Here is an 11,197-nt window from a genome sequence, read left to right on the forward strand (position 1 = left end):
TTTTTCCCATCCAGGTTTAAGAACAGGGATAAGATAGGACCAAACCTAAGAAAGTTAGCAAATGAGATATTAAAATGGAGATAATAATAGCATCTACCTCATAGGGTTGTTGTGAGAGTCAAACAAGTTAATATGTATGAATCACTGTGAAAACCTTAAAAATCTTATGTAAATGCTATTATTATTATAATTGCCTACGTATGATGAGAGGGCAAGAAGAAGCAGATTTAAAATGCCTTGCTTCTGCTTTAATTTTTTTTAATCAGTTTAGATGATAGTGATTTTCCCAAGTTGCTGTTACTTGTTGGATTATATAGTTTACTGGAGCCCAAAGGTTCCTCTGTTCTTTACATTTTTAGCAGAAATCAGTTTCCACTGTATCTGCCATTTCCATTTTCTGGATGGGATATTTCTTATCCTATCCAGCTACAGAAGACTGCTGTACAACCGCTTGGGTTCTTCCAAGCTTGGTTCCAGATCAACACAATATGTTCCATTCCTCCCCTTTTGCCCCGAGATATCCACATTTAATGAAGCAACTTAGCCTTTTCCCTGTTCCCCTTTTTTATACCAAATATGTTAGTCTAGTGTAAGATTTCAAGGACCCAGAGAAAATGCTAAACTCAGCTTAACTGATCCAATTATAGGACTTATTATAGGCATATTAAGCACTGGTAGATATATTCACTCATACAAGGAGAGTATAAGATGACCCACGTGTTGTCACTTCACTGCTACCCACTAGGTTCCTATCTTTAACTGATTCTCAGAAATAAAGCCATATATCATAGCTATTCCTAGGTAGTTGCCTCTATCCAGTCGTAGCCAGACACCCACTAGGAACTATATAGATTTATATACTGAGGTAGAGAAAGGAAAATGGAGCCTTTGGAAATTTTCCAGTCTAGGTTTAGCAAACCCCTGAAACCTTTGAATACAATTAACCAATAAATCAGCAAGCATTTATTAAAGGGCTTACAGATGTAAGGAAAGACAGCATGACCTGCTCTCAAGGAGCTTCTGATAAAATAAAAGCAACATGAACATGCAAAGTAGCCATAGAGGGAAAGGCTCTAGCTGCTGGGAACACTATAAAAGATCTCCAGCAGAAATTGCATTTTGAAGGAAGCCAGGGATTCTAAGAGGCAAAGATAAGGAGAGAAAGCATTCCAAGAGACAGAGATAAGTAAGGAAAGCATTCCAGGCATGAGTGAGATCCTGTGCAGAAAATCATAGTGGCAAAAGATAGAGATCATATTTTAAGGATGAAAGATGGGCCAGAATGGCTGGATCTTACAGTACGTGGAAGAAAGTAGAGGCTAAGAAGATTGATGGGATAGGGAGGAGCCAAGTTATAAATGCCAAACAAAAGGTTTATTTGATCCTAAAGGTAATAGGCAGCTAGTGAAGTTTATTAAATAAGGTAATGACATCGTCAGAATCGTGCTGTAGGAAAATCACTTTGGCAGCAGCATGGAGCATTGTTTGTAGTAGACTGAGATCGCCATTGCTCATTTCCAACTTTAACTCAGAGAGTTAGGGTGTTGGTTATCTGACTGGAAAAAAAAGAGAATGTATACAAAATATCATAGAGGTAGATATGAGAAGAAATGACAACTGATTAGTTGATCTCATGGGAGCTTATGAGATAACTGAGATAATATAAAAGAAAGAAAAGAGTCCAAGAAAGAGCCTTGGGAAACACTATCTTTAGTGAACATGGTATAAATGAAGATCCAGCAAAGGAGACTGAGAAGAAAGGATGAGACATGGTAGGAGGAGTACTGCAAGGAGATAGTGTCACTTTCAGAGAGAAGAGAGTATCTCATCATATGTAGGTAATAATAATAATAATAACATTTATATAAGATTTTAAGGTTTGTGGGGCGGAGCCAAGATGGCAGAGTGAAAGCAGTGACTTGCTTGAGCTCTCCCCCAAACCTTTCAAATACCAGTAAAAAAAAAATGGCTCTAAACAAATTCTAAAGCAGCAGAACCCACAAAAAGACAGAGTGAAGAAAATTTCCAGCCCAAGACAGGCTGGATGGTTGATCAGAAAGGTATATCGCTCTGGGTTTAGGAGAGGAGAGTAGTTCAGTGTGGGCTCGCAGTCCACAGCGAACCTGGAGCAGGCCTCAGAGGACTGAATCACAGGCAGCTGTGATGGATTCCAGACTTCTCAACCCAGGAATTCCAAACACAACTTAGAAGGTCAGTGGGAAAAGTAACTGGCTGGGATCATAAGCAAGCAGCGCAAAAAGAGTCATGCAAAGCCTCCAAGAAAAAGGTGAATCAGTCCCAGGCCCTGGAAGAGCTCAGAAAGGATTTTGAGAAGCAAGTAAGAGAAGTAGAGGAAAAACTGGGAAGAGAAATGAGAGTGATGCAAGAAAATCATGAAAAACAAGTCAAGCTTGCTAAAGGAGACCCCAGAAAATACTGAAGAAAATAACACCCTTAAAAAATAGCCTAACCCAAATGGCAAAAGAGATCCAAAAAGCCAATGAGGAGAAGAAGGCCCTAAAAAGCAAAATTGGACAAATGGAAAAGGAAGTCCAAAAGATTACTGAAGAAAATACTTCCTTAAAAGTTAGAATAGAGCAATTGGAAGCTAGTGACTTAATGAGAAAACAAGACACTGTAGAACAAATCCAAAAGAATGAAAAATTAGAAAACTGTGAAATATCTCATTGGAAAAACTGACCTGGAAAATAGATCCAGGAGAGAGAATTTAAAAATTATTGGACTGTCTGAAAGCCACAATCAAAAAAAGAGCCTAGACATCATCTTTCAAGAAATTATCAAGGAAAACTGCCCTGATATTTTAGAACCAGAGGGCAAAATAGAAATTGAAAGAATCCACCGATCTCCTTCTAAAAGAGATCCCCAAAGGAAAACTCCTAGGAATATTGTAGCCAAATTCCAGAGTTTCCAGGTGAAGGAGAAAATATTACAAGCAGCCAGAAAGAAAGAATTCAAGTATTATGGAAACACAATCAGGATAACACAAGATTTAGCAGCTTCTACATTAAAGGACCACAGGGCATGGAATATAATATTCCAGAGGGCAAAGGAGATAGGATTACAACCAAGAATCACCTACCCAGCAAAACTGAGTATAACCCTTCAGGGGAAAAAAAAATGGCCATTCAGTGAAATAGAGGACTTTCAAGCATTTTTAATGAAAAGACCAGAGCTAAAAAGAAAATTTGACTTTCAAATACAAGACTCAAGTGGAACATGAAGAGGTAAACAGGAAAGAGAAATCATAAGAGACTTATTAAGGTTGAACTGTTTATATTCCTGCATGAAAAGATGATATTTATAACTCATGAGACCTTTGTTAGTATTAGGGTAGTTGGAGAGAAAAAATTATATGTATGGATAGATAGATAGATAGATAGATAGATAGATAGATAGATAGATAGATAGATAGATAGAGGGCACAGGGTGAGTTGAAGATGAAGGGGTCATATCTGGAGAATAAAATTAAGGGATGAGAGAGGATTATACTAGGAGAAGGAGAAAAGGAGAGGTAGAATGGAGTAAATTATCTCACAAAAAAAAAACAGAAAAGAAAAGGCTCTTACAGTGGAGAGGAAACTGAGGAAGGTAAGAAGGAATGAGTGAGTCTTATTCTCATAGGATGTGGCTTAAGGAGAGAATAACATACACACTCAATAGGGCATGGAAATCTGTCTTACCCTACAGAAAATAGGGGGGGGGACAAGAGAGCAAGGGGATGATAGAGAGGAGGGCAAATTGGGAAAGGGGGTAATCAGAGCAAATACTTCTGAGGAGGGACAGGGTCAAAAGAAAGAATAGAATAAATGGGGGGGGCAGGATAGGATTAAGGGAAATGGAGTTAGTATTTCACAACATGTCCACTGTTGAAGTGTTTTGCATCACTGCACATGTTTAACCTATATTGAGTTGCTTGCCTTTTCAATGAGGGTGGGTGAGGAAGGAGGAAGGGAGAAAATTTGGAACCCAAAGTTTTAAAAACACATGTTAAAAATTGTTTTCACATGCTACTGGGAAATAAGAAATACAGGAAATGAGGTACAGAAGTCTATCCTGCCCTGCAGGAAAATAGAAGGAGGAGGGGATAAGAGAAGGGGCAGGGGAGAGATAGAAGAGAAGGCAGACCAGAGGAAGGGATATTCAGAATGCATGCCATCTTGGGGTGCAGGGAGGGGTGAGATGGGGTGAAAATTTGGAACTCAAAATCTTGTAGAAGTAAATGTTGAAAACTAAAAATAAATAAATTTATTAAAAAAAAGAAAAGATTTTAATGTTTGCAAAGTGATTTACACATATTGACTCATTTGATCCTTATAATAATCTATGAGGTAGATGCTATTATTATATCCATTTCATAGATGAGAAAACTGAGATACAGAAATATTAAGTAATTTGTCCTGGGTTAAATAGCTAATAAGTGTCTGAGGTAGGATTCAAACTCAGATCTTCTTGACTCGAAGTCCTACTCAATATTAACTGTGCCACCTAGCTAAGTACACAAGTTGGTATAATTCCTTTGGAGTCAGGACTGAGCCTATGAATATTCATCCATGACACTCCAGATGTCTCTATCTACAAGCTTTCCTCACTCTATCTAATGGGAAAAGGGACCCAGTCTAACCTGCCTGGTTCATCCCACCCTCTGACTAATGTTATAGATAGGATGAATGACAACTTCTTGGAGATTCTGTATAGGAGATTCCTGTAGGTTTGGGAGGGTACCTGGCTTCATGGATAGAATGATGGCAATGGAATCAGGATATCCTGGATACAAATCCTGCCTCTGACACTTACTAGCTTTGTAACCTTGGACAAGTCACTAAATATCTCTGAGTCTTAGTGTCCTTGGTTGTAAGATGGATGGGTTAGACTAGATGACCCCCTCTTAATGAATTCACTTTAGCCTTTGAGAGTTTTTTAAAAATGTGTTCAAATAGCCTTCAAGCAGTCCAAGACAAAACCATAACAATTTCCTAGGCTTTATGTACAATCATTGTACAATTACTAAATGATCTTTGGAACATAGAATGTTAAGAGATGAAACACTGAAGGTTAAATGGTGAAGGGACCTTAAAACATAGGACATAGAATATTAAAGCTGGAAGGAATCTTGGGAAAAAAAGCATATAGAATGTTAGATATTTCCACAATCAGCTAGTCAGGGCACTTGAGTTGTAGGGAAAAGAAAGTAATAGTTGCTTATAATCATAAACCTAATGCGGGCATCATTATCAAATGAGATAATATTTGCAAAGCACTTACCACAGTGCCTGGCACATGGTTGGTGCTTAATAAATGCTTGTTCACAATGAGGGAGGCACTTGGGGGCAGAAGAAACTTCTCCATTGACCTCCAACAAACACCACATGAAGGCTGCCTGCATTTAGCACTGACCTCACCTCATCAGACTTGTCAAAACCAGTGTGACCAAGCTACTCATTGTTTTGGGATGGGATGGGCAAAAGGAAAACCTTGTCCCAGCAGACTCACAGACTGTTTCACATTGATATGCTCTAACTCTAGTTCTGCTCACAGACACCCTTTCCACATAAGAACCCATTTGTCCCATGTAGAGACTACTGGGGGTCTCTGGGCTATACACTTAAGATTTATCATCCATTAGTACTCTCTTGTTTCTCCCTTAATTATAAATTCTGGGACACTACAAAGGTAGAATACCAGAACCAGAGCACCATGACAGTCAATCTTCCCAGCTAGCTCTGCGAACTGGGGACTCCTGCCTCTATAAACTACCTTAATCCTCCCTCTTCCTCTCAGGGTTCACCTGAGAGGTGAACCCAATCCTCCAGAAATCTGTACCCCAAACCTGCCACAAAATAAAAAACTGGTGGGGATCCATACCCAGATATATTCCCATGGCTCCTCCAATCTTTGCCAGGGCTTGCCATCTAGTGTGCTCTGTCTGCTCCACGACCAATGAGCTAACCATAAGGAGACAACAAGATACCAAATGAAAGAGCATTGTTCAGTGAAGAGAGCAGAGCCAGGATTAGAGTTGCTGAGTCTTCATCTAAAGATTATCCCTGCTGGAAGCATGAGTCAAGCATTAGTTGGGGGGAATGTGTTGTATTTCTTTTTTTGCCTGTTCAGAAGAAGAGTAACCTTGAACAGCCAGAAGACTAAACAAACCAAATGTTCTTCTCCCAGAAGTCATAGTTTTGAGACAGCCTGTATACTCACAGGGACCTGTCTGGGTCTAGGCAAAGCAGCTGCATTGTCAGTATTTTACTTTGTATTATCGTTACTTTTATTATGTCCATGCAAAGAATAAGACCAACATAAACAGTATCAAAGGTTGCAGTTGTGGTCGTGTGGGGAATCAGCTCCATTATACTAAGATTGTATAAGCAGGATTCAGTGAAAAACAGCACATCAGGAAGGAGGGAGGTCAAGGCAAGAGGACATTTGTTTTAAGAATGTTTTGTAATAAAAATGCAATCCAACCCAAACACATGGGTACAACTCAAGACTAGGAAACTGACTACAAGGATGTGACTAATGTTCACCCACCAGACCATTTCCTCATCCCCAGAGCCTCTTAGTTCCATGAGATTTGACTTCATGGGAATTCAAAGAAAATTAGGTGTCCCAGATAAGTCAGCATGTGGTTGCATTGCTGCGCAGAAACCCATCAGCTGGTCTGGACCTGCTCTCCTTCAGCCAGTATACTTGGAGTCTCCTCACTGAGACTCAGCCACTCAGCCTTTTAAAATATTTATTGTGTGAAGAGCATTCCCTTGATGCTCTGCTTTGCAGGCTGAACAACAGTTATGTAAGACACAGTGCCTGTAAGAGCTCCTATAATGTGAGCTGAGTGCTTAAAGAAAGAGAAAGGCAAGGTGAGTGTAACGTCTGAGGAGAGAAGGTCATGATTGGGAGAGACATGGTATCAAAGAAGTCTTCGTGGAAGGAGTGGTCTTTGAGTTGGGCTTTAAAGGGCGGTTGTAGGACCATCTCCAGTCGTCTTGACCTATGTCTTGCCACTAGATTCCAATGACTTTGGAGGACAGAGTGAGGCTCATTGATGATTTTGTACAGTTCTGACTTATTTAAATTCAATTCACTCACAAGTGAAGACATCACCTTCCTGATGTCACTGTCATCTTCAATAATGAAGGAAGAAGGGGTGGCTAGATGGCGCAGTGGATAGAGCACCGGCCCTGGATTCAGGAGGACCTGAGTTCAAATCCAGCCTCAGATACATAACACATACTAGCTGTGTGACCCTGGGCAAGTCACTTAACCCCATTGCCTAGCCAAAAGAAAAAAAAAAAGAATGAAGAACAGCAGTCTGTGAGTAGTAGCAGCTGCCCCCAGGGACCCAACCAGCCGGTTCCAGTTGGGCAATGCTGCTGTTTCCTCTTCCCCCTCCTCCTTCTTCTCCTCTTCCTCTTCTCCCTCTGTGTGGGGAGTCATACCTTACATGTGGGTGTTCTGTCCAAAGGAATCTAAATTTTGATTGCTTATACTTCACAATGTACCTTGGGGCTTGGGGCTAGATTTTTTCTTCCCTATTTATTCTATCATTGTTTATTTTCTGAAAAACTGTAATAATCAACTCTTTTGTCTTATGTAGTTTTCACTTATGATTTCTTGAACTATAACTCTGAAAAACCAGGCTTTGTTAAAACCCATTGTGATTCCAATGGAGCTATTTGACTATTCCTTTAAATCCAAATCACTCTGGCCTTCACTAATTTGTCAATAATAGGTCTCAGCCCAATGCTTGCTTGCTCACTGTTTGGGTTTTGATGCCTCAGAGTGAGTGTAAATAGCAATTGTTTCGTTCTGGCCAGAAACCCTGAGTGTCTTCCTCTCTTGGACTGATTCTTTTATCAAAGCAAACTAGGTCATCTTTTGTTTTAATTCTTACCTAGACTGTAGTTGCTGAATAAGCATTGCCTCAGATAAACTGAGACCTGGGAAAGACTTCATTATTTTTTTTTATTATTTTTAGGCAGTTGGGGTTAAGTGACTTGCCCAGGGTCACACAGCTAGTAAGTGTCAAGTGTTTGGTCTGGGGTCAGATTTGAACCCAGGTCCTCCTGACTCCTGGGCTGGTGCTCTATCCACTGCGCCACCTAGCTACCCCATGGGAAAGACTTTAGCTGAAACAAGATCTCCCACTGCATCGTAGGCCATCACCAGTCATCTTGACCTATACCTAGCCACTGAACTCCCATGACTCTGGAGGAGCAAGTGAGGCTGATGACTTTGCACAGCCCTGCCTCACTAAAATTCAATTCACTTGCAAGTCAAGACATCACCCTTCTGATGTCATTGGTCCTTCTCCAGAATACAAGATAAACAACAACGAAAGACCATAAAGGGGATGAGACTCGGGATAAGAGAATGGGAGGAGGTAGGGCTGCTAGGGTTGAGCAAAAGAAGCCGTGAAAAGAGAAGCACCTAAGAAGTTTTTGCTGAAATACAGCCCAACTGCCTGATTTCAAATCAGCATGCTATTTCCTTTGGTCATTTAGCTGATCATGCTCAGCAGAGAGTAATCTGAAGTTCCTTTGTATGACTAGACATGATGTGATTGATTGCTAGATTAAGCCTTAACCTTTTGGGATGGAAATTCAGAATACAGTGCAAATATGGCAAATAGCCAGCAACATGAAATCCTTCATCCCCTCCTACTTTAACCACAACCGTTAATTCAGAGACAGGCAACTTTTCTTTTTCACAAAAGAAAGGATTATCAAACCATCATTTATCTTGGTGATGTCCTTTTGGACCCGTCTCCAGGGTTCAATAATTAAATCATTGGTTTTAGTGCCCCATTCAACAGCAATAAATTAATGAATATGCATACCGAGGCCAGCGGTGTTAGATGGACACTTGTTCTATCTACCATCAGGCCTGGTTTTCAAAATTGAGTTTGGACTGTGGAGGCAAGGCTGAGAATTCATTTTCTCACAGTGACTAGCCTGCGATAATTGTTGTTACTCGATGACATCAATAGTTCAGTCCCATTAAGCTCAACCCCTTTTGATTTAATTCAGCTGGGCCTATTTTCTCAATGAGTCTCATCTGCTCTTTTCTTGTTTGTTCTTGGCTGGTGTCCTCTCCTGGGGCGTAGCCCCTTCTTATCTGGATCTCAGCCTGTATAGCACTTGCCTAGTAAATAGTGTTTCTTTCTTAGGCAGCAGGCCTCCAAGCCATCCATAATCCAGCAGTCCTAATTCCCCAAAGTTGGCTACTGCTAACATGCCTAGCAACCAGCTGGACCCCCTCTTTTCAATCATTTACAGCCACAGGAAGGAAAGGGAGGATGGAAATGGACATTTACTAAGCAATTACTATGTACCAGGCCCTGTACTTAAAAATATCAACCCTGCAAAGTAGGTGCTATTATTATTCCCATTTGCTGTTGAAAAAACTGAGGCAGATAGAGGTTAAGCAACATACCCAGAAACACCCAGCTAGTAGGTTTCTGAGGCCAGATTAGAACTCAAATCTTTCCAACGTCAGGCCCAGCTCTCTATCCACTATGTCAACTGGCTGCCAAGTACCTTGATTTTCACCCACACACCCCAGAGAAGAAAGTCCAATACAAATCTGCACAGAACCAAAGCATCCAGTCATGCTCACCTACATTGCTGTGTCTCTGAACTTTCCAACAACCTGCTGCTCCAGAACAAGCCCACCTCCCTCAGAACGCCCTGAGAACCCAGGAAACGGCAGCAGAGATCCCATGCTCAGTGGGAAGGGCAAGGATCACTCCTCAGCACCCATGGGACCACTCCCTCTCTTTAAGTCGTCTCGGGGAAGAACGGCAACAATCCATGAGCCCCTCAAGGCCTTGGAGGGCAATGAACAGCACCAGTGCACTACCAAGAATTATGGTCCTAACAAACTCCAGGCAATGAAATACTGTCCTGAGCGTCTACCCTATTATCTGCACCATGGTTAGTGGGAGGGGACAGAAGTTGTGCTGTTCTTGTCCCCAAGAAGCATACAGTCTAGTCAGAATGTGGAAAGAGTACTGGTCCTGGAGACAGAGGACCTGTTTTCAAATCCTGCCTCTAACACGTACTAGTTGTGTAACTTTGGGTAAGTAATGTAAAAAAAAAAAAAACTTCCCTGGGCCTCAGTTTCCCCATCTATAAAATAAGAAGGGTGCGTCAGATGATCTTTGACGTCCTTTCCAGTTCTTAATACATGACTAACCTAGCACAAACAATTACAAAACAATACCAGACAGAAAGATAATGTAAACCCCTAGAATGTAAAGACTTTAAAATGTTATGCCAGAGTACTAGATGGCCGAGGAAATCCTTGCAAACTCTGAGACTCTCTAATATCCCTTCCTCACATTTCACACAGCTTGTCCAGGATCTTTGTGCACTCTCACTAGCTCACATCACAGCTATTTGTCCATTTGTCCTTCCCTATCACCCCACTCTCCAATTAAATTGTAATCTCCTTGAGAACAGAGGCTGTGTCAGATCCTTGTATCCCCAGGAATTAGGATATACAGTAGATACTTAACAGATGATTATCAAATTGAATTTAATTGAATTAACCATGGACATCTTATCCCTGTACTTCATCAAGGACCCTGTCTCATCTAAATTTGTAGGTCTTACGGCACTACGGTGTTGTCTATATAATATGTGTCTTTAATGTTGATTCGAATTGAATTGTGCTTTTTCTAAGGTATTTATGAGAGAAAAAAAGATTTATAGAAATGTCAATAAAATACAGTTCTGGAACTTGAAAGTAAGTATGAAAGGACTCTACCAAACAGAGAGAGAATGACCTGCAAGCTTCTTAACCTGTCCCAACCAACTATAATTTCTGTAGCCTTTATTACCTGCCATGATTCCCCCCGACACCATGAGCAACCTACCTCTTTCAGACCAAATAAAAAATGTCCTCTCACTTATCTTCTACCAATCTGGGATCCTTCAAGCCTGGTACTCATGTGTTCAGGGAATACAGGATTACTTCCATGCCAAGATGACATTCATAACGTTTCTATGAGGCACTCCCAGGTTCTCTCTCAAACATTTAAGAAGTATCCAATCTAAATCAAAAAGTTCCAGCCACATCTTCCCACTGAAGCTCTTCTGTAAGTAGCTCTTCTCTTTCCCAAGAGAAAAAAAAGACCATGAAGCAAGATACACCATCCTGGGGACCAACAGGA

The sequence above is a fragment of the Phascolarctos cinereus genome, unplaced genomic scaffold (assembly GCF_003287225.1).
Source record: "Phascolarctos cinereus isolate Bilbo 61053 unplaced genomic scaffold, phaCin_HiC Scaffold_9;HRSCAF=440, whole genome shotgun sequence".
NCBI lineage: Eukaryota > Metazoa > Chordata > Mammalia > Diprotodontia > Phascolarctidae > Phascolarctos > Phascolarctos cinereus.